Source organism: Puma concolor, chromosome C2 (genome assembly GCF_028749965.1).
Source record: "Puma concolor isolate L17-30 chromosome C2, mPumCon1.1.hap2, whole genome shotgun sequence".
Taxonomy (NCBI): domain Eukaryota; kingdom Metazoa; phylum Chordata; class Mammalia; order Carnivora; family Felidae; genus Puma; species Puma concolor.
Window position 1 is genome coordinate 92,001,330 of NC_141675.1, and position 27,859 is coordinate 92,029,188.

General features: G+C 40.4%; 1 protein-coding gene and 1 pseudogene across 4 annotated transcripts in view; both read right to left on the minus strand.

Annotated features, from left to right (window-relative positions):
• CASR (calcium sensing receptor) overlaps nucleotides 1-27,538 on the minus strand; it is a 79,523-nt gene extending 51,985 nt beyond the window's left edge. Inside the window, exon 1 of one of the 4 annotated variants that reach the window (XM_086675273.1) lies at nucleotides 27,330-27,538. The gene's annotated coding sequence lies outside the window, so the exon portion shown is untranslated. The other 3 variants (XM_086675272.1, XM_025913381.2, XM_086675274.1) reach the window with 3 other exon arrangements.
• LOC147577418 (large ribosomal subunit protein eL37-like) lies at nucleotides 6,612-10,225 on the minus strand (annotated as a pseudogene).
• Nucleotides 27,539-27,859: the final 321 nt, after the last annotated feature.

Here is a 27,859-nt window from a genome sequence, read left to right on the forward strand (position 1 = left end):
ATGTATAAAATGCATCTGTCCACCTCGTATCTGTCTACTTCTCCTTGGTTCACACCCCCAGTCCAAGCCATCATTTTCTTTTTTTTTCTAAGTTTATTTATTTATTTTGAGGGGTGGAGGGGCAGAGAGAGAAGGAGAGAGATCATCCCAGGCAGGCTCCACACTGTCAGCACAGAGCCCAATGTGGGGTTTGATCCCACAACTGTGAGATCATGACCTGAGCTGAAATCAAGAGTTGGACCCTTAACAAACTGAGCCACCCAGATGCCCCCACCCCAAGCCATCATTTTCTATACCTGAATGACAGTCTCCTATCTGGTCTCCCTGTTTTCACTCTAACTCTAAAATAATCAGTTTCCCCCCATTTTTCATATAGCAGTTAATCTTTTAAACACCAAAAGTGATCTGCTTCTTCATCCCCATTTTGTATGACTCTCCCTTTGTTTATTATTTTTAATCACCCTAATTTCTTACCTGTTCCTGCAACACAGCAAACTCTTTGGCCTTGGTGTTACCTCTACCTGGAATGCTTTTCTCCTGGCTGCCTCCTTCTCATCCTCTGATCTGACCTTAAATGTCACTTCCATAGGTAAGTCTTTCCTGACTACTCTGTCAGAAGTTGCCCTCACCCCATTTGTCTGTTTTTTCTTCATAGCACTTATATCTATAATCACCCACTCTGAAACATGTAATTGTAATTTGCAAATGCAAACATGTGATTGTTTATCTGTTTGCTTATTATCGACTCTCTAGCTCCAAATCTAGATTCTAACTCCTTGAAGGTAAGGACCTGTCTCTCTTGTTCACAGCTGAATCCTCAGGAATTAGCATAGTGTCTAAAATTTTGTAGGGGCTCAGTACATATTTATGATGAATGAATGAGTAGGTTATTTATACCCCCGCTCCTTTCCTACCTTCTACATCCAGTTCATCATGAGATGCTGTAGATTTTGCTCTTAATTAACTCTTGATTTTCTCCACTTCTTTCCAGCTCCACCACTACCACCCTAGGTGAAGCTGCCATCAACCCTCACGTGGCCTGCTGTAATGGCTTCTCACATTGCACCCCTGCATTCAGTTGGGCTCTCCTCCAATCCATTCTTCTCCTTGCAGTGGGAGTGATCTTTGAATACAGAAATTTAGTCATTTCATGTTCTTGCCTAAATCACTTCATTGGCTTCCTTTGCTGTGAAGGCCAAGACCACAGTTCTTATGGTGGTCTGCAAGGCCCTGAGCCCCCAACCTCATTTTCTTCTCTACAACCTTTATTCTCATTATTCCAGATGTGACCATGCTCTGTTTCTTCCAGCCGCAAGACCTTTGCATCTGTTTATCCACTGCGAATCTGCTCCTCCCCATTCTTTGCTACACAAGTCCTGTTCATTATTTGGATCTCAGCTCACATGTCATGTACTTAAGAAAACTCCCTGAACCCTCCTTTCATCCACACAAGATTGGGTCCACTCGGCTACGTAGAATTATACTTTCCCATCATTGCACTTAAAACAAGTTCTAATAGGACACTTATTTCCTATTTGTTAAATTATTTGTTTATGGCTTGTTGCCTTCATAGTAAGCTCTATGGGGATAAGGGTTATGTCTGTTTGGTTCACTGTTATATCTCCAGTGGATAGCATAATGCCTTATATGTAGAAAATACATAAATATATGTTGAATGAATGAATATAAATTAAAAAACAAAATTCCAAATGGTGAAATTAAATCTATAAATTATATATGAGTAACATTAGCTCATTATTGATGAGGCACTCTTTCATCTGCCAAAAGTTGCTGATAGTATATACACTGACATCTTTATAACTTACGGAGTCTATACATTTCAATTTTTGTATTAATAAGAACATCAAAAATACTAGTTAACATTTATTGAGCACTTTTTATGTGCCAGACTGTACTAGTGCCTGAAAGTTAGTCCTCCCAACCACCTATTAGGATGGTACAGTTATTATTGCCATTTTCGTAGATGAGGTAACTATAGTTTCTAATTTTTCTAGCCCTTTTTAATGCATCATGGGAACTCCTAACTGTTCTCAGATTCCCTTATTTTCTGAAAGACAGTGTCAAAAAAACCTTTCAGGTAAATATTAAGTTGACCAGATCCTTTTAAAATTCCAAAACAGACACCCCAGACTGAGATCATCACTACCCCCTTCCCCTAGGCTACTGAAAGGGAGAAATGCCAGTGGTGGTGATTCAAACTATGCCCCAGCCATTCCCTTGCCCACACTCCGGTATTGGAAAAATCAGGTAAAATGGTCATGAGGTTAAGGGCAAGGCATCCTTGAAGGGATAAACCTGCAGCCCAAGGAAACTAGAAAGGGAGAGAGTAGTTCTATCCACTTATGCTTTGATGATGTGGCTGTCCATAGAGTGACTGTAGGAGGTGTGCCCATCAAGAAACAAGATTAATTTGACAAATATACTTAAATAACAGTGCCTTACATTTGTATAGGGCTTGACAGTTTACAAAAGTGCTTTCGTGTCTGTGACCTAGTTTGATTCTCATAACAGCTCATGAAAAGTAGACATTATGAACATCCCATTAAGATGAGCAAACAGAGGCTCCTCAAGGGTAAGGACCTGATGGAGGCCCACAGCTCTCAAGGGACACAGTCCTAGCTTAGTTCTGGAGGTTATGGTTCCCAAGGCTTCTGCCATCCCATGCACACATCCTTCAGAGACAGCCCCTCGAGGGCAGCTCTTGTTGGAGTTCAGAGCACATCTGATATGGGTGCCTCTCATAGAGCCAATTTCTGAGCTGTCCAAGAAAACCAATTACACCTGACTTGGCACCAAACTCTTGTCACTCAGCTTAATCATTACCTTATTTGCCAGATTTAGCTGGCTCTTAGCAACTTTGACCTATTTCCAAAAGTCAAATCCTTCCTCAAAGGTGGACACTTTGTCAAAACTGATGATATTCAAAAGAATGGGATATATAGAGAAATGGCTGGATTATCCACCAAATATTAATGATGGACTTTTAGCTGTTTATTTTTTTTTTAATTTTTTTTAACGTTTATTTATTTTTGAGACAGAGAGACAGAGCATGAACGGGGGAGGGCCAGAGAGAGAGGGAGGCACAGAATCTGAAGCAGGCTCCAGGCTCTGAGCTGTCAGCACAGAGCCTGACGCGGGGCTCGAACTCACAGACCGTGAGATCATGACCTGAGCCGAAGTCGGACGCTTAACCGACTGAGCCACCCAGGCGCCCCTACTTTTAGCTGTTTAAAAGCCTTTTAATTTTTGTTCTTTTCTGCCTTACTTGAAATCTCTATAATAAACTGTGTTTTGCTTTAATATTTATTTATTTTTAATGTTTATTTATTTGTTTTTGACAGAAAGAGAGAGACAGCGTATGTACATGAGTGGGGGAGGGGCAGAGTGAGGGAGGGAGACAGAGAATGCCAAGCAGGCTTTGCACTGTCAACATAAGCCTGATGCCAGGCTTGAACTCACGAACTGTGAGACCATGACCTAAGCCAAAATCAAGAGTCAGATGCTCAAATGACTGAGCCACCCAGGCCTCCCAGCCATGTTTTGCTTTAATGAGAAACAATAGGAACAGATTTCTTACAGAAAAATGTTGGAAGCAAATATTGCAGAATATTAACAGTAAGTAATTTTGACTTGTAGATATCAATGATTGTCACTTGTGTGGGCATGTGTTTTCCTGCACTGAACCCCCCAACAATCTTTTGATCTTTTGAGCAACAGAAGTGTCATCCAATATATGGAAAGCCTTTCAAGGTGCTTTACTTAAAAGGAGACAACACTCATTTGGCTGTGCACACACCGGTGTGTTGATTTAAAATAAATTAGTAAGTAATTTTATGCCTCATCCATAGCCCACCTGTACAGTTGTGCCCTTGGTTCACTCCTTGAGGCAGAAGGCCACAATCATGGCATGGCTCAGCTTTCTCATATGTGTGGGCAAAGACTCTCTTTCCATCTGCTATTCCGAGTAGTGAGGCAGCCATATTTTGGAGAATAGCCAAGGCAATGATAAAACTACTGCTTCCTTTCTTCTACCCTCCCCCTTAGTGGTCCAGAAAACTCTGGTTAATGTCCTTCCAGTGGCACAGATTAGTCTCTTGGTGATGCATTCCACACTCCTGAGGTTAATAAATGACTCTAAAGAAAAGCAAGTAATTTATCATGGGCTTTTGTTGTGACCTTTAATCCAGTCAATGAAAAAATACTGTGCTATGGGTGCTTTCAAATAAGGAATTGGTCTCACTGCCCCATTACCACGTGTCCAGTTAGGGGACATGGCCTTTTCCTTGTTACTTTCATTCCAAGAAGTCCTTAGCAGCCAAGAGAGATTTTATTTGGCTAATGTCTCACCATTAGAATCTAGACTGTAAAGAATTCCTGTACAATCTAAGTACAAAGTGAATGACAACTGAATTTACCTGAATAGTAGTATATCTTTCTCTGTAGGGCTAGAGTTGGGACTTCAATGTGTTCTGCCTATGTCATAAGATGATCTTGATGTTCTGGGACCATTCCCATCCCTCCTACCCAGTCCACTCTCTCCTTGGGATTTTTTAACATTTTGAACTAAGAACAGTAAGGTTGTGTCTGCATCCTCTTGTCTGAGTCATCCAAGTGATAGACTGGAGAACTTGGTTCTCTTCCAGCTCAGAAACTGCCTGTCCATACCCCCTTTTAAGATACCATAAAGCTACAATAGATGTTCTGAGGAAAGAAAGCTTTTTTTTTTTTTTCCAGAGGCCAGCACAAATTGCAGACTTTAATGAGCAAAATGGGTATTCTCCATTAAAGATTCTCTAAAAAATCTTCAAGTAGATACTGTAGGTAGAAAAAAGACAGCAGAGTCATAAAGTATAAAAAAGACAGCAGAGTCATAAAGTAATTTTCTAAAAGAGCAAATTAAAGAATCTGGCAAATGAAAGATCAGAAGGACAAAGGGATAAGGAAATAGTATACAACAACAACAAAAATGCAAGTACTTCCAAAGGTCACCTTGGAGTTTTCAAAAAGAGAGGATAACACAGGGTCAAGTGTTGAGGAGCTAAATGTGGGTAGACAGTGCACTGATATAGGTCCAGGATAATTGGCAGAATTTGGTCAAGTGGAACAAGCACATGGAAGAAAACAGAAAGATATCTTCACGTGGGGGGCTTGTACCTCTTAGAAACCACAGCTGAAATAGTCAAGAACCAACTTGTGCAAGTCGTCTTAAATTATCTTTGACCTCTTTGCTATGGTTGTCAGATTGGCACATAAAAATGAATGTTGACTTGAGTAATTTAGATAGGTGTTTTTGATACTGGCTTAACAACTATACCCAAATAGTAAGAAAAAAGATAGAAAGGTGTCTATAATGCCTATAGGCAATATATGGGCCCCAGGGTCAGGTGACTACTAAAGCAGTGGTTTGTTAACAAGGACCAGGAGGACCAAGAACACTATCATACCCATCCTTGGCCTAGACTTCTTATGTCGTATGATGTCCAGGTATATATATTTCAATCTTAAAGAAAGGGATCCAGATAAGCTAGTTCATGTCTAGAGAAGGCAGACAGGACAATGAAAGCTTGAAAATGAAGCCATGAGGAGGAAACATTTGTGGGAATGAACTGTGATAGTTTGTCAGGAGAAAAGAACTCTTAGTTGGGACATGATTGGAGTCCTCAGGATGCTGAAAGAGGTCTTAGGTTTTTTTCTCAGTGGGACCAAGAATAGGACTGGACAGACAGGCAGAAATTCAAGGGAGCCAGATTTTAACGTGATGTAAAAAAGAATTTCCTATCAAAACTGTACAGCAACGTACTAGGTTTTCAAAAGCATGAGAAAAGTTTCCTGTTACAACAATTAAGACTATGCAACAATGGAGGGACGCCTGGGTGGCGCAGTCGGTTAAGCGTCCGACTTCAGCCAGGTCACGATCTCGCGGTCCGCGAGTTCGAGCCCCGCGTCAGGCTCTGGGCTGATGGCTCAGAGCCTGGAGCCTGTTTCTGATTCTGTGTCTCCCTCTCTCTCTGCCCCTCCCCCATTCATGCTCTGTCTCTCTCTGTCCCAAAAATAAATGTTGAAAAAAAAAAAAAAAAGACTATGCAACAATGGAAATACAGGCCTCCCAAAGTGAGGGGTAAAAGTATTCAGAAAGAGGCTGGATGACCATGTGTGAGGGAAGTGGAGGGCCGCAGGTGAGTGTGGACGGGTGATCTGCATGTCCCATTGGACGAATCTACAATTCTAAGAACTATATTGAATTTATACTGTACCTTTCTTTCTGGGAACTTAAAGTACTTTTACTTCTAGCCTCACGAGAGTAGTGAATCACAGAATAATGAAGCAATTTGCTTAAAAACTGTTTGTAGCTAGGGGCGCCTGGGTGGCACAGTCGGTTGAGCGTCCGACTTCAGCCAGGTCACGATCTTGCGGTCCGTGAGTTCGAGCCCCGCGTCAGGCTCTGGGCTGATGGCTCAGAGCCTGGAGCCTGTTTCCGATTCTGTGTCTCCCTCTCTCTCTGCCCCTCCCCCGTTCATGCTCTGTCTCTCTCTGTCCCAAAAATAAATAAATGTTGAAAAAAAAAATTAAAAAAAAAAACTGTTTGTAGCTAATTTGGGATCAAAACCCTTCATAGGGGTATAATTCTCAATGTTTTCTATACACATACACATATGAAGCTACTTGAGTTTACCTAGAGGCAACGTGCTACATATATCCAAGGCTTTTCAGATTTTATAGGGTAAATATAGGGCTACTGATTTATATGTTTTAATATGTCAATAAATTGAATCAAACAGTCCCAATGACAAACACGTAAAATAAAATAAATGAATGCTGTTACCTAGGTTGACTTCTGGCTAATCACTCTTGCTGTATAGGCCCAACAGGTGAGGACCACCTCTGTGGTTCCTTCCAGCTCTGCTGTATTATACACTAACTATCAAAGCTAGAGACAGCATTAAGACATGATGTCCAGACAGCCGGCTAGCTCTTGACAGGAAGTTGGCAGGCAGCAGGCATGAGAGGGGAATGGAGACCTTGCACTCTTCTTATTTTTTAGCAGTTGCCGATTTACACCATAGATGAGTAAAAACCCAGTATCAGAAGCATCCTCTGATCTCATTACTATGTGCAGAGTTAGTCTTTGGTTCTCCCTGGCACCTCTGGTATTGCTTTCCCTCCATTAGGGCAATGGATTCAACTTCTTCCTTAACGTGATTCTCCATGTTCCACCCCTGCCACTTCACTGGCCCTGAGCCCATGTAAAAGTGTCTGGCAGGGACTGCAGCTCCTGAAAAGATGAACATGACTTTAAGGCTTGTACTCTTGCAGTACCTTCCCTTTTCTTATCTACTTTAAGAATAAACCCAGTTTATCTGCTTAATAGGAAACTTGCATTAAGTTTGTTACTTCCTGGGGCTTGGGCTTCTGATTTACCCAGCACTTACTGTCTTACTTGGCAGAAGCCCATCTCTGTGGGGAACAGATCTTAGCAAGGAATTGTCACTTAAATGGCCACCCTGTCACTGCCCCCTCCTAAAAGCTATGCAGGTCTCACTGTCATCTTTCCCCTCCATGTCCTTTGTTGGATGCAGATTGAATAATCAGCCCCACCTGATTTATTTGCTTGTTTGTGGACTCCCTTCATACTTTCCCATGAGTTCCTTTCATGTTTTGTCCCAAATCTCCCATTTCCTCCTGTGTTTCCCTCTTTCATTTCTCCCATGCTTGGAGTGGCCATCTGTCATCCTCCAGGGATGGTACTCATGGTTGCAGTCTCCCTCCTTCCTTCTCAGGCACTTTTTTTTTTTTAAATATGTATTTATTTATTTTGAGAGAGAGAGAATGAGTGGGGCAGGGGAGAGAGAGAGGGAGACACAGAATCTGAAGCAGGCTCCAGGCTCTGAGCTATCGGCACAGAGCCTGACACAGGGCTTGAACTCATGAACTGTGAGATCATGTCCTGAGCTGAAGTCAGATAGATGCTCAACCAACTGAGCCACCCAGGCACCCCTCAGGCACTTTAATAATTTTGTTTCCTTGTCTCTGGATTGTCACTGTTGGGATGCTTTAAGGAGCCGGTTAGGGCAGTGTTTCTCTTTTTTCTTTTCTCTCTTTCTTTTCTTTTCTTTTCTTTTCTTTTCTTTTCTTTTTTTAAAACCAGAACATTTATCTTGTGACTAATCATTGAATCCTTCAGATGAACTGGATGCTGCAACAGCCACCCTCTTGGGTTTAGGTGTGTTCCTTCACAGAATCCATGTCTGAATCTGCGGCACACAACTTTTGGGTGCCTCTTTTGGCCAGTCCCAGTGGTATTTCGTCTTTTAGCTTTGCCACTCCACTTATACTTTCTCTTCTGCTTGGCAAGATAGACACATTTGCCACAGGTCAATTTCTGAAGGTGGTAGGACTTAGAGCCACAGCAGCAGCACAATGCGTGCATCTTATTGCAATGCTTTTCAAATGATGACATCCCCTTCATCATATTGTTTCCATGGTGGAGACCAAAAAGAAGACTAGTTTTCAAAGTGTGGTTCTGGGACCAGCAGTATCAGCATCACCTGGGAACTTCTTAGAAATGCAAATTCTCAGTGTGCCTGGGTGGCTCAGTCAGTTAAGTGTCTGACTTCAGCTCAGGTCATGATCTCATAGTTCATGAGTTCAAGACCTGCATTGGGCTCTGTCCTGACAGCTCAGAGCCTAGAGCCTACTTCAGATTCTGTGTCTCCCTCTCTCTCTGCCCCTCCCTGCTTGCACTCTGTCTCTCTCTCAAAAATAAACAAAACATTTTAAAAAGTTAAAAAAAAAAAGAAATGCAAATTATCAGTCCCTACCCCAGGGACTCTGAGTCATAAACTCTGGGTTAGGGCCCACCAATGTGTGATTCTGATACCCACTCACTGCATTAGGAGGCGGTTTTGGCTGGGACTCAAAACTACTCAAATCCTGACTTCAAGGTTTTGGAGGAAAATGTATCTACAGAGAATATTAGCTGGGGCTCTGGCCCCAAACCCCAGTGTCAAATTCTAGTGGGCCACATGGAAAATCCTTCTTCTCTACTACACTAGCCTAAGTAATCTAGATCTAAGGCCATATGATTTTGCCTCTTGCTCCAAGGCTAAACTTGAGTTGAGCTCTTTCCAATCAAGCATGAGAAAAGTGTGCTCCAAAATATAAGGCAGCTCAGTCACTAGAGATGCCAAACACTATATGTAATGATGAAATGTTAAAAGCCCTCCTTTCAAAATCAGGAACAAGACAAGAATGCCCCATCATCATTTCTCTTTCACATTTTCCCAGAGGTTTTAGACAATTTAGTGATAGGAAGGTATCAAAAGTCTAAGGTTTAGAAAAGAAAAATAAAATTATCATTAATTATAGACAAGATAATTTTAGAATCTACACAAAAATAATTAGAATTAATAAGAGAATTTACCAAAGTTTCCAGATATGTAGTAGGTAAAAGTCAATTGCATTTCTATTAATCATCAGTAACAGAAATATATACTTTGTAAATAGATACTATTTATAGTAGAAAAAAGCAAGTTTCTCAAGAGAATGAACTAAATATGTATAAGATTTCTTTTTGGAGAGAACTTCACATTACTGAAAGACACTGAAGACAATCTAAATAAATTGATATCTCTGTTCACAGAAGACTCCAAATTGTTATCATGTCAATTCTTCCCAAATTGATCTATAGAAACACTACAATTCTAATAAAAATCTCAACAGATATGTGTATGTATACACTTGCCATCAGGTGTGTGTGTGTGTGTGTGTGTGTGTGTGTGTGTGTGTGTGTGTGTTGTATGCACACACCTTGACAAACTGCTTCTATAACTTATGTGGATGAACAAAGGCCTAGAATATTCAATATTTCTGAAGAAGAAGAAAATGGAAGGGAGGCTTACCCTATCAGCTGCCAAAACAATATTATGCTGGAATAACTGAGATAGTTGATAATGGCAGGGAAGCCAAATAGTAAAGAGCAGAGAACACAGAAAGAGACTCATGAATACACAGAACCTTGATAATGGACATGGTGTTGTATTGGTGGGAGAAAGAGTGGACTTTGCCTCAACAGTTTTGAGACAGCTGGTTAACCATGTGGGGAAAGTGAATTTGGATCTCTACTCAGATCATGCACAAAAATCAACTGCAATGGTTTGAAGATTTAAAGGTGACAGGCAAAGGACCGGGGGCAGCAGAGTCCCACACCCCCACCTCTATCCCCACCCCTACCCGTACCCCCACTTCACCTGCCGCTACTAAACTCCACTCACTCCCAGTTTCCAGGTCGGCAGATGTACTGTTGAATCTCAACAGCGTTACCTTGAACTTAGGGAATCTTTTGAAACAAAAGCAAATCCTGCCATCATGTTGCAGCCCAATACGATGTGAATTTACTTTAAAAAAAATAAATGTGTTCTTCTCTGCCATTTTTAAGACAAGATTTCCATTAGCAAGGCATTCTATTTCCCATTAATCAAAGTTTATGGTTCACACAAAAAAATTTAGAAGAAAATATAAAATGTCTTATAACCCCAAGTATGGAAAGATTTCTTAAACAAGTTTTAAAAAGCACAAATAATAAAAGGTGACAAATTCAATTACATTAAACTAAGAACTGTTAATGAAAAGATCAAAAAAAAAATCCTAAAAGGGAAAAGACAGGCTGCAAACAGGAAGGGGATAGTTGTAGCAATGTAACTGAAACAGGAGTAGTATCTAGACTATACAGCATTCCTATTGAAAGAAAAAATAGAAACCTCCCAATGTCAAAGCAATGGGTAAAAGACATGAACAGGCATTTCAGAGAAATATGAATAGACAAAGAAGCACATATACATTGGTAATCAAGTTAAAACCACAACAATTTGGCAACAACTCAATTATTGGCAAGGAAGTGGATAAAGGAGAACTGTCATACACTAATGATGGAAGTTTCAATTGGTAAAATCACTTTGAAGATTCATGTCACATTACGTAGTAAACATGAAGATGTGCATACTCTGAGCCTAGCACTTTTATCCCTAGGTAGAATGCCCTAGAGACTCTTGTATATGTGCCAAGGAATCATGTACAAAACTGTTTATAATAACATTTAAAAAATAACATCAGAAAATTTCAAATACCAATTGCTGATCTACAGGAGAATAGATAAGCTTTGGCACACTCAGAGTGAAATTCTGTACAGCAGTGAAAATGGAACCAGAGCTATAGTCATTAACATGGATTATTTAACAAATACAATATTTTTTAAAATGCACATTGGAGAATGCAAACAGCATGATTCCATTTGTACAAATACAAAATTCAAAACAATGCAAGTTAAACTATTGTTTAGGGATACAGATGTTTTTGATATAATATAGGCATTTAAAAAAATCACTGTCATTCTTCAAAACCATGCATTAATAGTAACAGAAATTATGGACTGTTTTCCTTATGGAAAAAATTCTAGATAACTTTGTAAACAGAATATTAATAAAACCAATACAAATCCTAATAAAAACATTAGTATAATTACAAGACATATTACATTCTTAATAAGTAAATATGTCTGCAAACATTAGAATTTATCCTATAGAAAAGAGGAAGATAGCTTTTTAGAAGAAGGCTTAAGGAAGGTTGAGGAAGCTGCTTTCGGGCAAAGATCCTAAGCCTGAAAATCAGGAAGAACTGTGTAACAAACACTTCCTATTTAGGTATAAGCACTTCCCAGATAGGGTATAAGTCTAAAAGAAGTCAAGAGAAGAACTTGGGATGGGTAGGTTTTGTGTACAGAAATTCACAGTTTGATGCCTTCAGCTGTGTTAGTATACTTTGCAGTTAGCTACTGCTCCTTAGTAGTACAGAACATTTATGTGTGGAGAAAAACGTTATATAAACAATGTAACTTTTGTGTATATTGACACAATTCCCTTACTCATTGTATTAAAGTAACACAAGTTGTAGCATAATGAACTGAACATACATATATTTCATAAAACTATAAAGTAAAGGAATGTGAAATACAAATTTGGCAGTAGTTCATCTCTTTGGAGAAAGGAACAGGATGGGCTTGATTAGAGGCACAGAGAGGTTCCAAAGAATTAATATTCTTAAGCTGATTATGGGCATGCAAGTATCCATTTTATTATTATTCTTTAATATTCATATAATATATATACATTACATATCCCTAGTATGAATATTTCATAATAAGTCAAGCAATGTTTGATATTTTCATTGTAAAATGTTAGGAAAATATAAAATGAAGAATCAAAAATTGAAGTTAGTTATGTAATTTACTAGGAAAAGAAAATAAGTGTTTTTTGTTTTAAAAACAAGAATTGCTACCTGTAAAATATGCTAGCAATGTACAAAAGTATAAAGAAGAAATCAAAAGAAGCAGAAAATTAAAAATCACCCCAAAGTCCATCACCAAGAGATCTTTTGATGACTATATATACACATACATGTATAATTTTACAGAAAGGGGATCTCATAAATTCTGGTCTGCAGCCCAGTTTTTTTCATTAAACAATATGTATTTCTTTCCATACATATGTAATAGTCATATTTAATGACTTCATAGTGATTAGTGGTATATCAAACTTCCGTAACCAAGCATTTACTGCTGGGTATTTAAGACATTTCTTAGTTTCTTTTTGCTATTACAACCAATATTTCAATTAACATATTTTCAAATACTTCTTTAACACTTGTTCAGTTACATTATTATTATTATTATTATTGTTAGAGATGGAAATGCTGTGTCATGAGCTTTTTTGTGTTTGTTTTTGGTCAGGGATAATTTTCTCTTTTCAAAGATTACTTGCTTTTAAAAAAAACCCAATATATACATTTTTTAAATACAAGGAGTGCTAACTGATATTTTGTTTTAGTAAGTTATTTTCTAAGGTTAAACTATTCCTTCTACAATTGGTTATGCTCTAAAGAAAAAGCATGAATTAGAAAGCTCCACACCCCCCTCAGGGAGCCTGAGTGGTGGAACTTGTTTTTAAAATATCTGAAAAAAAAAACACTTCAGAGAAGGTCCAAATCAAAGGCTGAAATGATTAGACTAAGGATTACCAGCTGAATGGAAAGTATAAATAGATGAAAGACAGACAGGTGGACTCTCTAGAAGCAGAAATGGGGACTTAAAAGGGGTCAATGAAGGAAGCCAGCAGAGAGATGATCAAAGTGATGAGAGCAGAAGGAAAAGCTGAAGGAAGAATGGGAGGCACTTTCCAAAGACACCTTGAGACCTGAAAGAAGGGGAGGCAATGTGGTGAGTTGGAGGAGATGGATGTGAGTCAGCTGCAGGAGGCGGTTGGAAGGTGATCAGGTCAAGAAACCAAAGTGCACTGAGTCAGAGAAAAAAACTAACGAAAGCCTGCATTAAAGAAACCAAGAAGATGGAACTCAAATGTCAGTAGAAATGGTTGTTTGTGGAGGAAATAATAAATATAAAAAGGAGCACTGGTAAATATGAACAGCATTCATAGATCTTATAATTTAAAAAAAGTGTGAAATTTTCTTCACAGTGTGAGTGAAGTTAAGGAAAAGTGGCTACTGCTCTAGAGGAAAAATGAGGGCTATCAGGGTTCACACAACCAGGTAGCAGAGGGAAGAGAGGATGTTTAGTTAGTTTAGACCACGAAAAGGATTTGGATCAAACAAGCTCTGAATTTGCTACCTGAACCACAGGGCACAAAATACCAGACAAGAACTTAGTTTCATGCAGACATTTCCAACACATATGACCAGCTCCCCAGCTTAGCCCCACAGGTGGGTGGACAAAAAGAACAATCCAAGAAGTCTTTAGCATAAAAACATTAACAGAGGGAATGCCCAAGATGGAGTGCCAAAGATTCTATGTCTTCAAACAACACACAGACATTTTTCCAATTAAAGAAGAAAAATAACTTAAAAAGCTTCAATGTCAATTTGAAAGGTGCACAATAAAAACAATAAAAGAAAGTAAAAATTAATCTTAGTTCTATCCCCTTAATCTCACAACTCTTTGCATTTTTGATGTATACTTCATATCTGTGTCTCTTGCTCTGTGTCATTTCTCTTTGAATCTATTTTGTAGTATCTGTTTTTACAAAAATGGGTGTAATCTGAAATCCTATAGTAGTTACTATATCCTGCACACATTTCTATGCCACTGAATATTCTTTTTCCAAATAATTTTTAATGACTACTTGGTACTTCATTACCTCTGTATATCATATTTATTTTCCTCTGTTGGACATGGAACATATTTCAATTTTTCATATTATGAATATTGCCTCCTTGAACTCCCTTAGGGTTAAATCTTTGCACACATTAATGATTATTTCCTTAGCATAAATTCAGGCATGGGAATTGCTAGATTAAAAGGATAAGAACATTCAAAAAGATTATAATATGTGTCGCCAAATTGCCTTCAATAAGGGTGTTTCCATTTATACCATCATGGCAGTATATGAGAGAACTTTTGGCAAAATTATCGCGTTTTTTGAAGAATAGAACAAAGCTCCCAGAAACTAAATTTTGACTATGGGCTTTGGAATTATGTGACAAATGTTTGAATGTAGGCTGTTCCACTTACTGGCCGTGAGACCTCAGGCAAGTCACTTAACCTCACTAAACCTCAGTTTCTCCATTGTATTGGGATAATACCTAACTAAAGTTTTTGATAGGATCAAACAAAGTAAGGTATAAAAATGCTTAGCACAATACATTGTAAACACTAAAGAAACAGTAAATGGTATTCCTTAGAATTTTTTTCTTAGGGTTTCACACTGAAAGCTACCAAGAATAGCACATGGAATGAGGCACCAAATAGAAGGAATTCAGACTACAGGAGGTACTGAAGGAAAGCATGAGGGCCACCACAAAAGTGGCTCACAATGTGGGTCAGAAAAAAACCTTCTGAAAAAAAGAAAACTAATTGAATCTACCATAATGTACTAGTGCTGTCATTTTAGCAGTGTAGCTACATGAGGCTATAACACAAACACAACCTGTACTTTCCTACTAATGGACAGGGAGGAAATGAAAGCACCATGGGAAATCTCACTCTTTGGCTATGAGGCCCAGCTGCTCTGCAGACACCTTACAAGGAGATAATGAAAATTACAAAAGGAAGATTTTAAACCCTGAGATGTATAAGCTGTCATGGGGGGTTGATAACACCATTCAAGCAATAACAGGAATAATGACCTCAAAAAGAAGGAGGAACGCAGGAATGGAAGGAGGGAGGGAAGGAGGGGAAGAAGGGAAGGGAGAAAATACCAAAGTGTACAGACCAAATGGATGGGTCCCACCATACTGGCCCTAATAGATTTCATTAGGGGAAATAGTTCCACAGATGTATAAATTGGAAATAGGCAGTTGAGAACTCCTGACATACTTGAATGAAGACAAGGATGCAGAGTGAAACTGGGAAGCAAAATAATGGAAATGGAATTTGAGTAAATATGGAGGGAGAGGGGTGGTACCTGGAAACCCTCAAGAAGAACCAAGTGTTATAGGGCATTGCTAGTGCTTCTCTGCCAAATGCAGGGCCTCATAGAAAAGTTCCTTCCCATGATACTGTGGAACAACAAGGCAAGTCACCCACAGCTGCAGTGGAGGGAGGCGGGAGATAAAGAAGGGTTAAGGTTGGCCTTTTTTTTGGTCTTCTTGTTGATGTGGCTTGATTTCACCAAATTAGGAAAGGACAAGGTGGAGACAGGGGGCTAGGAAAGGAGAAGAGTAGGAGGGGGGGTGGGTAAGGGAAGCAGTCAGTCCCCACCATTGCTAGTCCAAGGGGAACCCAGAGATGCATGAGATGGGCCTGGATTTCAAGGAGTTCCAAATTCAGTTAGGAAGACAAAAATCCCTTAATATGAAAACATAAACACATATGATAAATCCCCAGGTAAAAACAAAAGATGTGGCGGGGTGTTGGCTGTGGGCAGCTGTAGCTGGGAAAGCTTCCTGGCATAGAAGGCCTGGATGGGATCTGGATAGGTGATGAGGAGACGAGGGGGTTCTACACTGGAGACTAGGCAAGAGCTAGGCAGCTGAGGCAGGACCGAGAAAGCATGTTGACTAGAGACCTGGTGACATGTACCACCATGTGAAAGGGATAGGACAGTAAAATAGAAAAAGCTTGGGCTTTAGGGCCAAGAGGACTTGTTCTTCCACTTACTAGGTGCCCTAGGACCTCAGTTTTATCACCTCTAAAATGAGGATGTTGGAAGGATGAAAAAAAATAATGTGGATAAAGCACTGACCATTACTGGAGCATCATAAGTGCTTAGAAAGTGATATAAAATTGTATTATATTACTACTTCTGGAAATAGAAGCACAGTGTAGTAAGGAGAGAATAGGAGAATGATAACATAAAAAACAAGTTGGGGTTTCCATAGATTAAAATGTTCAAATAAGAAAGGTACTATAAAAGGGGTGATAAAAATGAAGGAATGGATCAGAGCAGGGCTACCTAAAGTGTGGTCCATGGATCAGCATCCCCAGCATCACTTTGGGAGCTTGTAAGAATTACAGACATTTGACTCCACCCTAGAACTACTTAGTCAGAATTTCCGGGTGTGGAGCTCAGCAATCTACATGTTAAGAATATCCCCAACCTTAAAGTTTCAAAGTCCTGGGCTGGAGGAATCAGAAAAATTTCTTGGCCAAGAGATTAGCTCCAAGTATATACACCTGATTCCAGTTAGGTTTGACCTCAAAGTTAGTCTTTTCACAAGTACATGAAGGTTATTAATTTATGAAGAGAACCTTAGAGATTCTGCATGGAAAGTAAAACCATGGAAAAGGATTAAGATTGACAATAGTCACAGAATATGGGTACAGTAAGTGGGATACGGTTGTGTCAGTTTATGTCAGTTCAATTATATTTTCCTGGTAATAAAGTTACAAATTTTGGAATTGTGAATGATGTTGATTCATTTAAGCCACAAAACAACCCTATGTGGTAGGTACTCTTGTCATCCCCTTTGTGTAGATGAGAAAAGTGAGGCATGGTGAGGTTTCCAAGGTTACATGCTAATATGTAGCAGAGCCAGGATTTGAACCCAGGTGGTGAGGCTCCAGAATCCATGCTTTTAGCTGCTAGACTATGCTGCTTTCCCCCCACCATAATTTATTTAACTACTCCCTTACTATTGGACATATAGGTTGTTTCTAGTATTTCACTTTCATTCTTTAAAAAAAAATTTTTTTTTTATTTACATTTATATATTTTTGAGAAACAGAGTGAGACAAAGCATGAGCGGGGGAGGGGCAGCGAGAGAAGGAGACACAGAGTCTGAAGCAGGCTCCAGGCTCTGAGCAAGTGGTCAGCACAGAGCCTGATGCGGGGCTCAAACCCACGAACTGTGAGATCATGACCTGAGCTGAAGTCGGACGCTCGACCGACTGAGCCACCGAGGCACCCCTACTATTTCACTTTCATAAATAAACACTGTGAAGAACATCTTCAGATATAAATCTTTAATTCCTGATGACTTCTGTAAGACAGAGTCTCAGAACTGAAATCCTTGATCAAGGGCCACAATTTTAAGGCAATTGTTTTCCAGATAATGTTACAAGGATAGCCATTTCATCCCACTCCACCAGCATTATATTTAAAGTCTTAGTATTCTTGATAAACAAACTGGCATACCATTATAAAAATTCTTATTTCTTTTATTCAGGTAAAAAAAATATTTTTATATGTTCACCAACCTTGTGCTTTTCCTTATTTGAAAACTGTTAAATCCTTTGCCCACTTTTTTGAAACCACAGTTTTAGTGTTCTTCCTATTCAATTCTGTGAGCTCTTTAAGATACCAAAACTTAGGGGCACCTGGGTGGCTCAGTCAGTTGAGTGTCTGACTTCAGCTCAGGTCATGATCTCACAATTTCTGGGTTCGAGCCCCATGTTGGGCTCTGTACTGACACCTCAGAGCCTACAGCCTGCTTCAGGTTCTGTCTCTGTCTCTCTCTCTCTAACCCTCCTCTGCTTGCACTCTGTCTCTCTCTCTCTCTCTCCCCGAAAAATAAACAATAAACATTAAAAAAATTTTTTTTAAATAAGATACCGAAACTTAACCTTTTGGCATAATTGGTACAATTTGTTTTAGTTTATTTTCCTTTTAATTTAGTTATGACTTTTATAGATAAGTATTTTTAAATGTTTATGTAATAAAATCTATCAGTATTTTTCCTTCATGATTCTCTGCTACTTTTACACTTAAAAAAAAAAATTTCCTCATTCCCATAAAATATCCTCTGTTTTCCTCCCCACACCCCCCAAAAAGAAACTTTCCAAACTTCAAGTTTAACTTGAAGTTACAATTTGATGGAGTATATTTACAGTAAGAAGTACATTTCTTCAGAAGGCTAAAAGAGCTATCTCTGTGTATTCACTTTTGCTGTTGGTTATCCTTTGAATTCCATGAAACCTGCATAAGATCAAGAGACAGCCAGATAGTGGGAAGGGTAGAGAGCTGGAAATAAATGAAGTCCGGAGTGTTAATCTACTCTGTCATTTATAGTCACGTTTTCTCAGGCAAGTTATTCCACCTTTCAGTGCCCTCACTTGAGAAATGGCGATGATGATACCTGTTCATTTCCCTTATTTATCTCTTGGGATGTTCTGAGGATCGTGAGTTAATATTAGGAAAGTAGACTGGTTTAGCAGTCTACAGTACTGAGATTTGTTCATTCATTCAGCTCTTCCAATGTACTAGTCACCAAGCTGGATTCTGGGGTTTTAACACCGAGTAAGACATGCTGTCTGTAGTTGATGAGGTTGAACAATGTGTATTGGCTCATTTAAATCTTTTAACAACCAATAAGTGGGCAAAATGAGGTGGGTGAAATGGGTGAAGGGGGTTAAAATGTACAAACTTCCAGTTATAAAATAAGTCATGGGGATGTAATGTATAGCATGGTGACTGTATTGCATATTTGAAAGTTGCTGAGAGTATATCTTAGTTCTCATCACAAGGAAAAAATGTAACTATGTATGGTGATGGATGTTAACTAGATTTATTGTGGTAATCATTCTGCAGTATATACAAATACCAAATCATTATGTTGTATATCTGAAACTAATATGTATCAATTGTAAGTCAATAAAAAAATAATCAATGAAGTGGGTAATATTAATAATCCCAGCTTATGGATAAAGAAACTGGAGAACAGAGAGATTAAATAACTTGCCCAAGGTTACACACTTGTAAGTTGTAGAGCTGGGACACAGGCCCAGGCAGTCTAACTCCAAAGCCCAGACTTTAAACCACCATGCTGTGCTGCCTCTCAAAAGATGATGGTGAAAATTAGATGATAATTGCAGAGTGAAACTTTATTTGGAATATTTTCATTTTTAAGACTACAGAAAGAGAAGACCATTTGGCCTCCTCACTACTTTTATCTCTTGGTTTCTCCATTGACAAATAGCACAAAAGGGCTCTCTTGGACAGGGCCTTGGGGCATAGGGAGGAACAGACCAGGATCCTGACTTGAAAGAACTCATGATCTGATGAACCAGGGGTCTGAAGCTGTGGTAGAGAACCTCAGTCCGAAGGTTCCCTTCTCAGTGGCTTTCTCTGATCAGCTGGCAACCCCCCCCCCCCCCCCACCTTTGCCTACCCATCCTTTTCTGCAAGGGCCACCAGACTGGAGATCTGGTATCAAGGTATCAAGGCTGGACTGAGTGTGTAGTGCTAACTTAATGCCTGACATGCAGTTGGAGCTCAACCAATGTTTATTGAACTAAACTAAATGCTTATGTCAAATTATAGAATATTTAGAAGGGCTAAATGGAGGATATGATAATTTTTTTCAACCATTAACTGCTGTTAAGAGGAAAAAAACACCTTTCTTTCTAAGGACAAACAGATCATAATTATTGTTGAGGGTTGGGGGAAATGGTTACAATATTTTTGAGCCTGCTTCTCTCTTTCTACATGAAAAACAAGAAATAAATAAGAAACTTGCTTGTTAGGAATGCTGAACAACAAAAAACATGGGAAAAAGAAGTCAAATCATTTCATTTTTCTTACTATTAGTAATTTTTCTTGTATGTACGTGAAAGACTTGTTGAAAGAATAGCTAAAATTAGTCTTCTCTCCGCGGGTATCATATTACCTTTGTCCCCATCATACTGATAAGCATTCCCCGAGGGTGGAGGAAAACAGATTTCCACCCCAGTTCCCAGGGGAAAAAAATCAATTATGGATTAGAAACACATAAAAGCCAATTAATTCAGGTTACTTAACCTAAGAAATCTTGATTCTTCCTGCTTTTTCAGTGTAAAAAAAGATTTCAGACAGGAGCTGAGCCAAAGGATACAGACCAGTTAAACAGCTACCTTGTAGGCATTGTGTTAAACACTTTCCATTTATAGTTCATTTAAACCTCACAACCACCCTTTGAAGGAGACACTACCTCAGTTTTACAGATACCCAAAGGAATATCCACCAGTAAAAACTGAGGCTCAGAGAGGTGAGATGTGTTGCCCAAAGTCACAGAGATTGGAAAATCCATTTTTATCCAAACTCTCTGTCTCTGGCAGAGGCAGACCTTATTTTTTTCTCATTTCACACTTTACCACCTAACTCATTGGCCCTGCCTAATTATAATGTCTGTTCATTTCTGCGGCTTCAAGCAATTATAAAATTGTTCAGGCAAGTGAATCCAACATTCAGTCAGCATTTCCTAGGATCCAGACTTGGGGGAAACAGGCATAAAGTTCCCAGCAACTTTTCAGCAAACACTATCACACATATCTGGATTATTTTCCATCTTAGGAATGGATGATGTGGTTACCAAGACTACCTTGGATTATAAAATAGGGAGCACCTCAGTCCTCTCATTCTCACTAGCTTTGATAGAGGCACCTCAGCCTGTGCATATTGGATTCTGAGAGAGCATTTGAGAAAAAATTCAATCAGGCTGGCGTCAGGCAAGAATAGAAACAAAACTACAAGGCATGAGTGCTTGTTGTACGTGCCACTTTATGCCAGTGGCAAATGGATGAAGTCTACTGTTCACTCACCTTGAACGAAAAGCCTCCCAGAGATGAGAGAGATAATGGATTTTATTTGTTATGGATCAACTAAGCCTTCCCAATACTATTTTACGTTGTGACATAGAAGTTGTCAAGGAGTCTTCTCAGTTACAAAGACAGCTTTTTTTGGTACCAATCATTAAGTCCTCTGCTAACACAGAAGCACTTCCTAGATACCTGATCCCTAGTCCCAGTTGACACATGGCTTCCTTTCCTTTATCCTAAAATCACTTAGACGACAGAACCAAAATATGACAGAGCAGAGTCCCACTCCCCACAAGTAATGACTAATTGAGTTTTGTGGAGTTTACCTTGCAGACATCTCTAGCATTGGTTCCTTTTCTCCATGGCCACTGCTATGGCCATCATCGGGCTATCCTCATCATCATCTGAATGGTTATAATTTCTGTAAGTGGTTTCTCTGTTCCAAACTTGCCCCCCTTTAATTTAGCATCCATATACAGCCAGGATGATTATGATCTAACCCAAAACGCTCATTAAGTCTACTTAAAACCCTACAGTGGCTTCCTTTGCATTAGGATAAATAATAATAATAATAATAAAAAAAAGCCAATATTAACTATATGCATAATCTTGCCACGTACCACATAACTTATCATTTCTTGCAGGAACCTAATAAGGGAGGTACAACCTTCACTGCTATTACTTATAGAGGTCAAGTTACTTAACCAAGGCTCCACATCTAGAAAGTGGCAGAGCCATGACTCAAACCTGGGTTTGTATCATTTCAGATGCATATTTTAACCACCAAGTTATCCATGTGATGGCATGCAGGTTCTCTGTGACCTGGCCTGCCCACCACTCCAGCCTTGTCTCTTCATGAGTCCCTCTTTGCTCCTAATGCCTCAGCTCTTTGAGCTGCTTCCAGGTCCTGGACCTTGACATGCTATTTCACACCTCTGGTTTTGCACATAAATCCCTTCTCTATAATGCCCTCTTCCCTTTGTTTATCTTGTGGAGTGTCTCATCTTTCAAGATTCATCTCAAGTGTTAACTCCTCCATGAACCTTTCCTCAGCCCCTCCTCTCCTTGGTAGAATTAACTACTCCATTCCCTGTGTATCACTGTACCTTAATTATGCTTTCATTATGGCAACCACAACACTTTCCTATCCTTCCATGGACAAATGATTCCCTCCTCTTAGATTTCTATGAATTCCTTAAATGCTGAGACCATGTCTTACTAATCCGTTTTATCCATAGTATCTAGCCCAGTGCTTGGCTTACAGAAATTTAACTGCAAATATTGTTGAATGAATGAAAATATTTGTTTGTACATGAAGTATGCTGCTTGGTCAGAGCACCCCATGCCAATACATTGTGAGATTTATATTGCTTTTATTTACAGCATCAGTGTAATTAGTAACCTTTTTTCTTTACTGAGGGACTGAATATAAAACTCTGAAGAAGTACATGCAGCTTTATGATAACTAAACATTTTGACATCCTCCCAATTAGAGCAGAAGATAGGAGTGGAGAGAAGATATTGTAGTCTACCTACCACACTTTTCACTTGAGAAAGTACTGGGAAAATGATAACAATGAGTTGTCACTGTACAAGCCAAATTTGGTATGGCAGTTACATACATATCTGCCTCTACAATGGGAAATATTCATATTTGAAACACAATGCACATATTTTATTATGCATAATAAAATAAACTAATAAAAATGAAATTAATTTGAAATTTTAATTTAAAAGCAAGAATGACAGCAATGGAAAGCCACGACCAACTCAAGACGGCATAAATGATGTTGTGTGAACAAGGAATATCTCCCCAAATTCCAGAAATGCCAGTTCTACATGTCTACACATGCCACATGGAAAACACTACATGGCAGCCAGACTTCTTGATTACTAACTCACTAGCAGCCAAATGCAATGTCTAGCCGATATATTCTGGTCCCATCTCAAAACCATATATCTCCAATATTTCCACCTACTCTTGAATCTCAGCTCAAGGGAAACTTCCTTGAGAAAGCCTTCCTTGTTCTTTGCAGTAAAGTCTGTATACACCCTCAATGAACTAACATTCTTTTCTTTAGGGAGCTTATTTGAGTTTATAAAAATATATTTAATAGTTTGTTATTTTACTAACAGTTGCCTCCCCAAAGCATCTATAAGCTCCAGGAGATCAGAGATCTTGCCTGGTTTTTTCACCACTTTTCCCCCAGTTGCTGACACATAGCCAGGCACTCTTATAAACATTATGAATGAATGAATGAATGAATGAATGAATGAATGAATAGAATGATTCCTTCACCTCTTATTCATTGTCCAGTTCTCTGAAGAATTATACCTGATTCCTTGGGAAATACAAATCAAAACCATGATGAGATACTACCTCACGCCTGTCAGAATGGCTAAAATCAACAACATAGGAAACAATAGATGTTGGCGAGGATGTGGAGAAAGGGGAAACCTCTGACACTGTTGATGGGAATGCAAACTGGTGCAGCCGCTCTAGAAAACATTACAGAGGTTCCTCAAATAGAACTACTAGGGTAGTTACAAATAGAACTACCCTACTCTCCAGCAATTGCACTACTAGGTATTTACCCAAAGGATAAAAAAAATACAGATTTGAAGTGGTACATACACCCCAATGTTTAAAGCAGCATTATCAACAATAGCTAAACTATGGAAAGAGCCCAAATGTCCATTGACTCATGAATGGATAAAGATGATGTGGTATGTATATACAATGGAATATTTTTTTAAATATTTATTTATTTATTTTGAGAGAGAGTGAGAGAGCATGAGTGGGGAAGGGGCAGAGACAGAGGGGGAGAGAGAGAATCCCAAGCAAGCCTGTGCTGACAGTGCAGAGCCTGACGCAGGGCTCAATCTCATGAACCTCAAGATCATGACCTGAGCCAAAACCAGTGTTGGATGCTCAACCAACTGAGTCCCCCACGTGCCCCTACAATGGAATATTAGCCATCAAAAAATGAGATCTTGCCATTTGCAGCTGCATGGATGGAGCTAGAGTGTATGATGGTAAGCAAAATAAGTCAGTCAGAGAAAGACAAATATCATATGATTTCACTTGTATGTGGAATTTAAGAAACAAAACAGATGAACATGTGGGAGGGGAAAAAAGGGAGAGGGAAACAAACCATAAGAGACTCTTAGAGCAAACTGAGGGTTGACAGAGGGAGGTGGATGGGGAAAGGGCTAAACGGGTGATGGGCATTAAGGAGGGCTGTTGTTATGATGAGTACTAGGTGTCGTATGTTAAGTGATGAATCATTGAATTCTTGAAACCAGTATTGCACTCTATTTAACTAATAGAATTTAAATAAAAATTTGAGAAGAAAAAACCACAAAGATTCCTTATGAGACTCAAGCTGGTACTCAATTCATTCCTCCTCATTGTTTCCTTACCCTATGACAAGGATCAGTCATTATTTTCTAATCCATTCTCCTCTCAACCTCCATTCAAAAAGGCTTCTTAGAAAGGGCAGTTTCTAACCAACCTGAACTTTCTGACATGTGTGGGATCCAGGTCTAGGTCATGCAACATGAAAAAAGTGAACAAAATAAGGGAAAATGTAGTGACTTGGAGTACCTATTAGGTTATTTTAAACACTCTGCCTAATTCCTAAAAAACTTATTATTTCATTAAAAATAATTTAAACCACTTATATTTTCTCATATAGATAAAAAGGGGTTTATTTGCTGATTTTTTCCATTTCTCAATATATTTTGGCCTTGCATAGTAAAAGCCTTGGAACAGAGTTGATTGTGCTGATTGTTGGCAGAAATAAGCCACATGTGTGGTCTTTTAGCAGAATTATCTGATGATTGTTCCTAAATGACAGGGCCCTGTGCTTCAGGATTCTTTTCCACTCAAGAGTCTTGGCCTACTCCTCCCTTCCTACTTCTCTGTTGTCCTCTAACTCTTCTACATCTTTCCCTCCTGGTGGTCTGCCACAAAGCTATGTCCCTGAGCCCCTTTACAAGTATAAAACACCTATTTTCTGAGATTCTTACGGAGGAAGAATACTATGCCTGCCACTCTGTTGGTCCTGGGTGGAGAAGGGACAGGCAATGTAAAAGTGTAATTGGCCAAGTTCTGCTTTCTGGAATTCCTGGAAATCTAGTGCATTTTAGGAAACAGCCTTCATTAATTCCCCTCAGTACCAGACTCTACTTAAATTACACTTGGAAAGACTAGTTTAAGGGAAAGAACAGATAGTATAGTACTCATCATGGATTCTTCCCGAATGCTGGGACAGTTAAGGAAAGTAAATGAAATGTCATGGTAGTGGGCTCCCTACCCCAAGGGCCAGCCCAGTGAAAGATCCTGAAGACAGCAGGGGTGGTGCCAGTTGGGAACACTGGAGATTATGGGGTGTGGGCAGTGGCAATGATGTCATTTTCCTGTGGTACTTTCATTAGGCAGGAGGTAGGATAAAGAATCAAGGGGCGCCTGGGTGGCTCAGTCGGTTAGGTGGCCGACTTCGGCTCAGGTCATGATCTCTCGGTCCGTGAGTTGGAGCCTCCGCGTCGGGCTCTGGGCTGACGGCTCAGAGCCTGGAGCCTGTTTCAGATTCTGTGTCTCCCTCTCTCTCTCTGACCCTCCCCTGTTCATGCTCTGTCTCTCTCTGTCTCAGAAATAAATAAACGTTAAAAAAAAAAATTAAAAAAAAGAATCAAAAGGAGGGGACAGAGCAAGAGAGAAAGGATATGAGTAAAAACAACGAGCTATAGATACAAATGCTGGTATAAATATTATCTCTAGAAGATTAACTTTTGCATTGTTTGATTTTAAAAATCGGGTGCCTGCGTGGCACTCTTGATTTCAGCTGAGGTCATGATCTCCAGTTGCTGAGATCAAGCCCCTTCTCAGGCTGTAGGCTGACAGCACAGGAGCCTGCTTGGGATTCTTTCTTTCCCTCTCACTCACCCTCTCTCTCTGCCCCTCCCCACCTCTCAAAATAAATAAACCTTAAAAAACCCATGCTCATGTGTTATCTGTTGAAATTATCTCTTAAAAATAGTTTTAAAAATAATAAAAAACCGCATCTGGTTCTTTTTGCTCTTTTTTCCTTTGTCCTCAAGACACCTGGAGGCTTGGGCCAAGGAAGATGGGTGCTGACACTGTGGCCCTCCCTTAAATATCCGAAGACACTACTAGAAAGCTGCCTGTTGCCTTGTTAACATACACGGAAAGGTGTGTGTTCTTTCTGACCGCGCCACAGGCAGAAACAAGGCGCAGGCACCAGACACTACCCACAGTCCGTGTCTTCGCACGCACTTCGGTTCATCAGAGAGGGCGACCCCCAGCTCCTTCTGGGGGTAACTGAACAGTCTGGTCCTGTGCCCAGGAAGTCTTTTTGGTCTTGTAACCTGGCCCTGACTTTCCCGCACAGACCCGCACCCGGTGTTCCCGGGGCTGAGGTGCTCCCGCGTGCGCCCTTCCTTTGGTTCCTGGGCCCTTGCGGTCCCTGGACCCCGCCACTGCCCGCCCTGCGTTGGGGTGCTTTCCGGCCCACCCTCCTCCCCGACCTTGGTCCTACCTGCCGCCCTGGCCCGTACTCCCTCACCAGGGGTAGCGCCGGCCCGTCAGCTGTGGGTCTACACGAGAATGGGCTGGAGGTTGAGCTCAGGACGCCACGCGGGCCCAGCTCCCGATGCCAAGGTCACGGTCTCGGAGAGGCGCCAGCTGTCCGGTCCGGCCACAGCAGCCCCCCCACCCCCCACCCCCCGCGCCGACCCTCTGGGCAGCTGCCGCGGCCCGGGCCTCGGAACTCCGCCCCTCTCCCGCTCCCCGCCCGCCTGCCCCCTCGGGGTCCCAGACTGCGGAGCCCGGCTCCCTTCGGAGCCCACTTGCCGGCTGCTCTGTTATCTTGCACTCCTGGCAGCCCCAGCACCCTCACCGTCTTCCCCGTCCACATGGAGCTGCGCTGACTCCTCTGGAGCCCAGCGCCGAGGGCGCGTCTTTTCTCTCCCGGGGGCCACTCGTTGGGTCTGGTTCCCGGGGACCGGGCGCCCCACGCTCGGGTCCTCTCCAGTCCTCTCAGCGCTGGGAATTCCTGGACCCTAGATCCTGCTCCTGCAGTCTGAGAAAACCCCTTTCTTCCTTCTTGGAAATGGAAAGAGGCTTAAGACGGTGGGGGCTTACGACTCCACCAACGTTCTCCGTGCCAATAGTGGGAAACTTTTTTTTTTTTTTTTTTTTTTTTTTTTTTTGATAAAAGGCCAGAGAGTTAGAGTAAAATAAATATAAAACCCATGCTCAAACTCTTACTCATTCTGCAAGACTCAGGTCATGCGCTGCCTACGCAGGGAGACTTTCTCGGTGCTCGCAAACAGCTCCCTCCTCTCTTCTGTCCACTCTCCGCGCCAAAGGGCTCCCAGTCCTCCTCGGCCAGAAGCAGTCACCGCTGGCGTGTCATTTCCTGTACAGAACCGACCCTGCGCTCCTTGAAGACGGGGACCCACCTGCCTTGATCATCCCAGTCCCCATCCTCTGGCATGACGCCCGCCGCCTGTCAGGCGCTAGAATATTTTTTGAAAAAGGGGAAAATTAATTTATTTTGTAGAAACCCAGTTTTTTTCTTTTTACCCTCAAACAACATGTACTCCTTTGGGTGAGCAGCTTGCTGGTGTCTGTAAAGAGCCACAAAAATTATTATCCCTTTGATGCAGTAATTTCATTCTTGGGGAAATTTCCAGAACAAAATAATGTTCATGGGCAGATGATCATAGCAAGATTATTTTTTTAAACATAAGATAATAGCAGTAAAAAAACCACTAAGGCAAACAAACAAAGCAAAC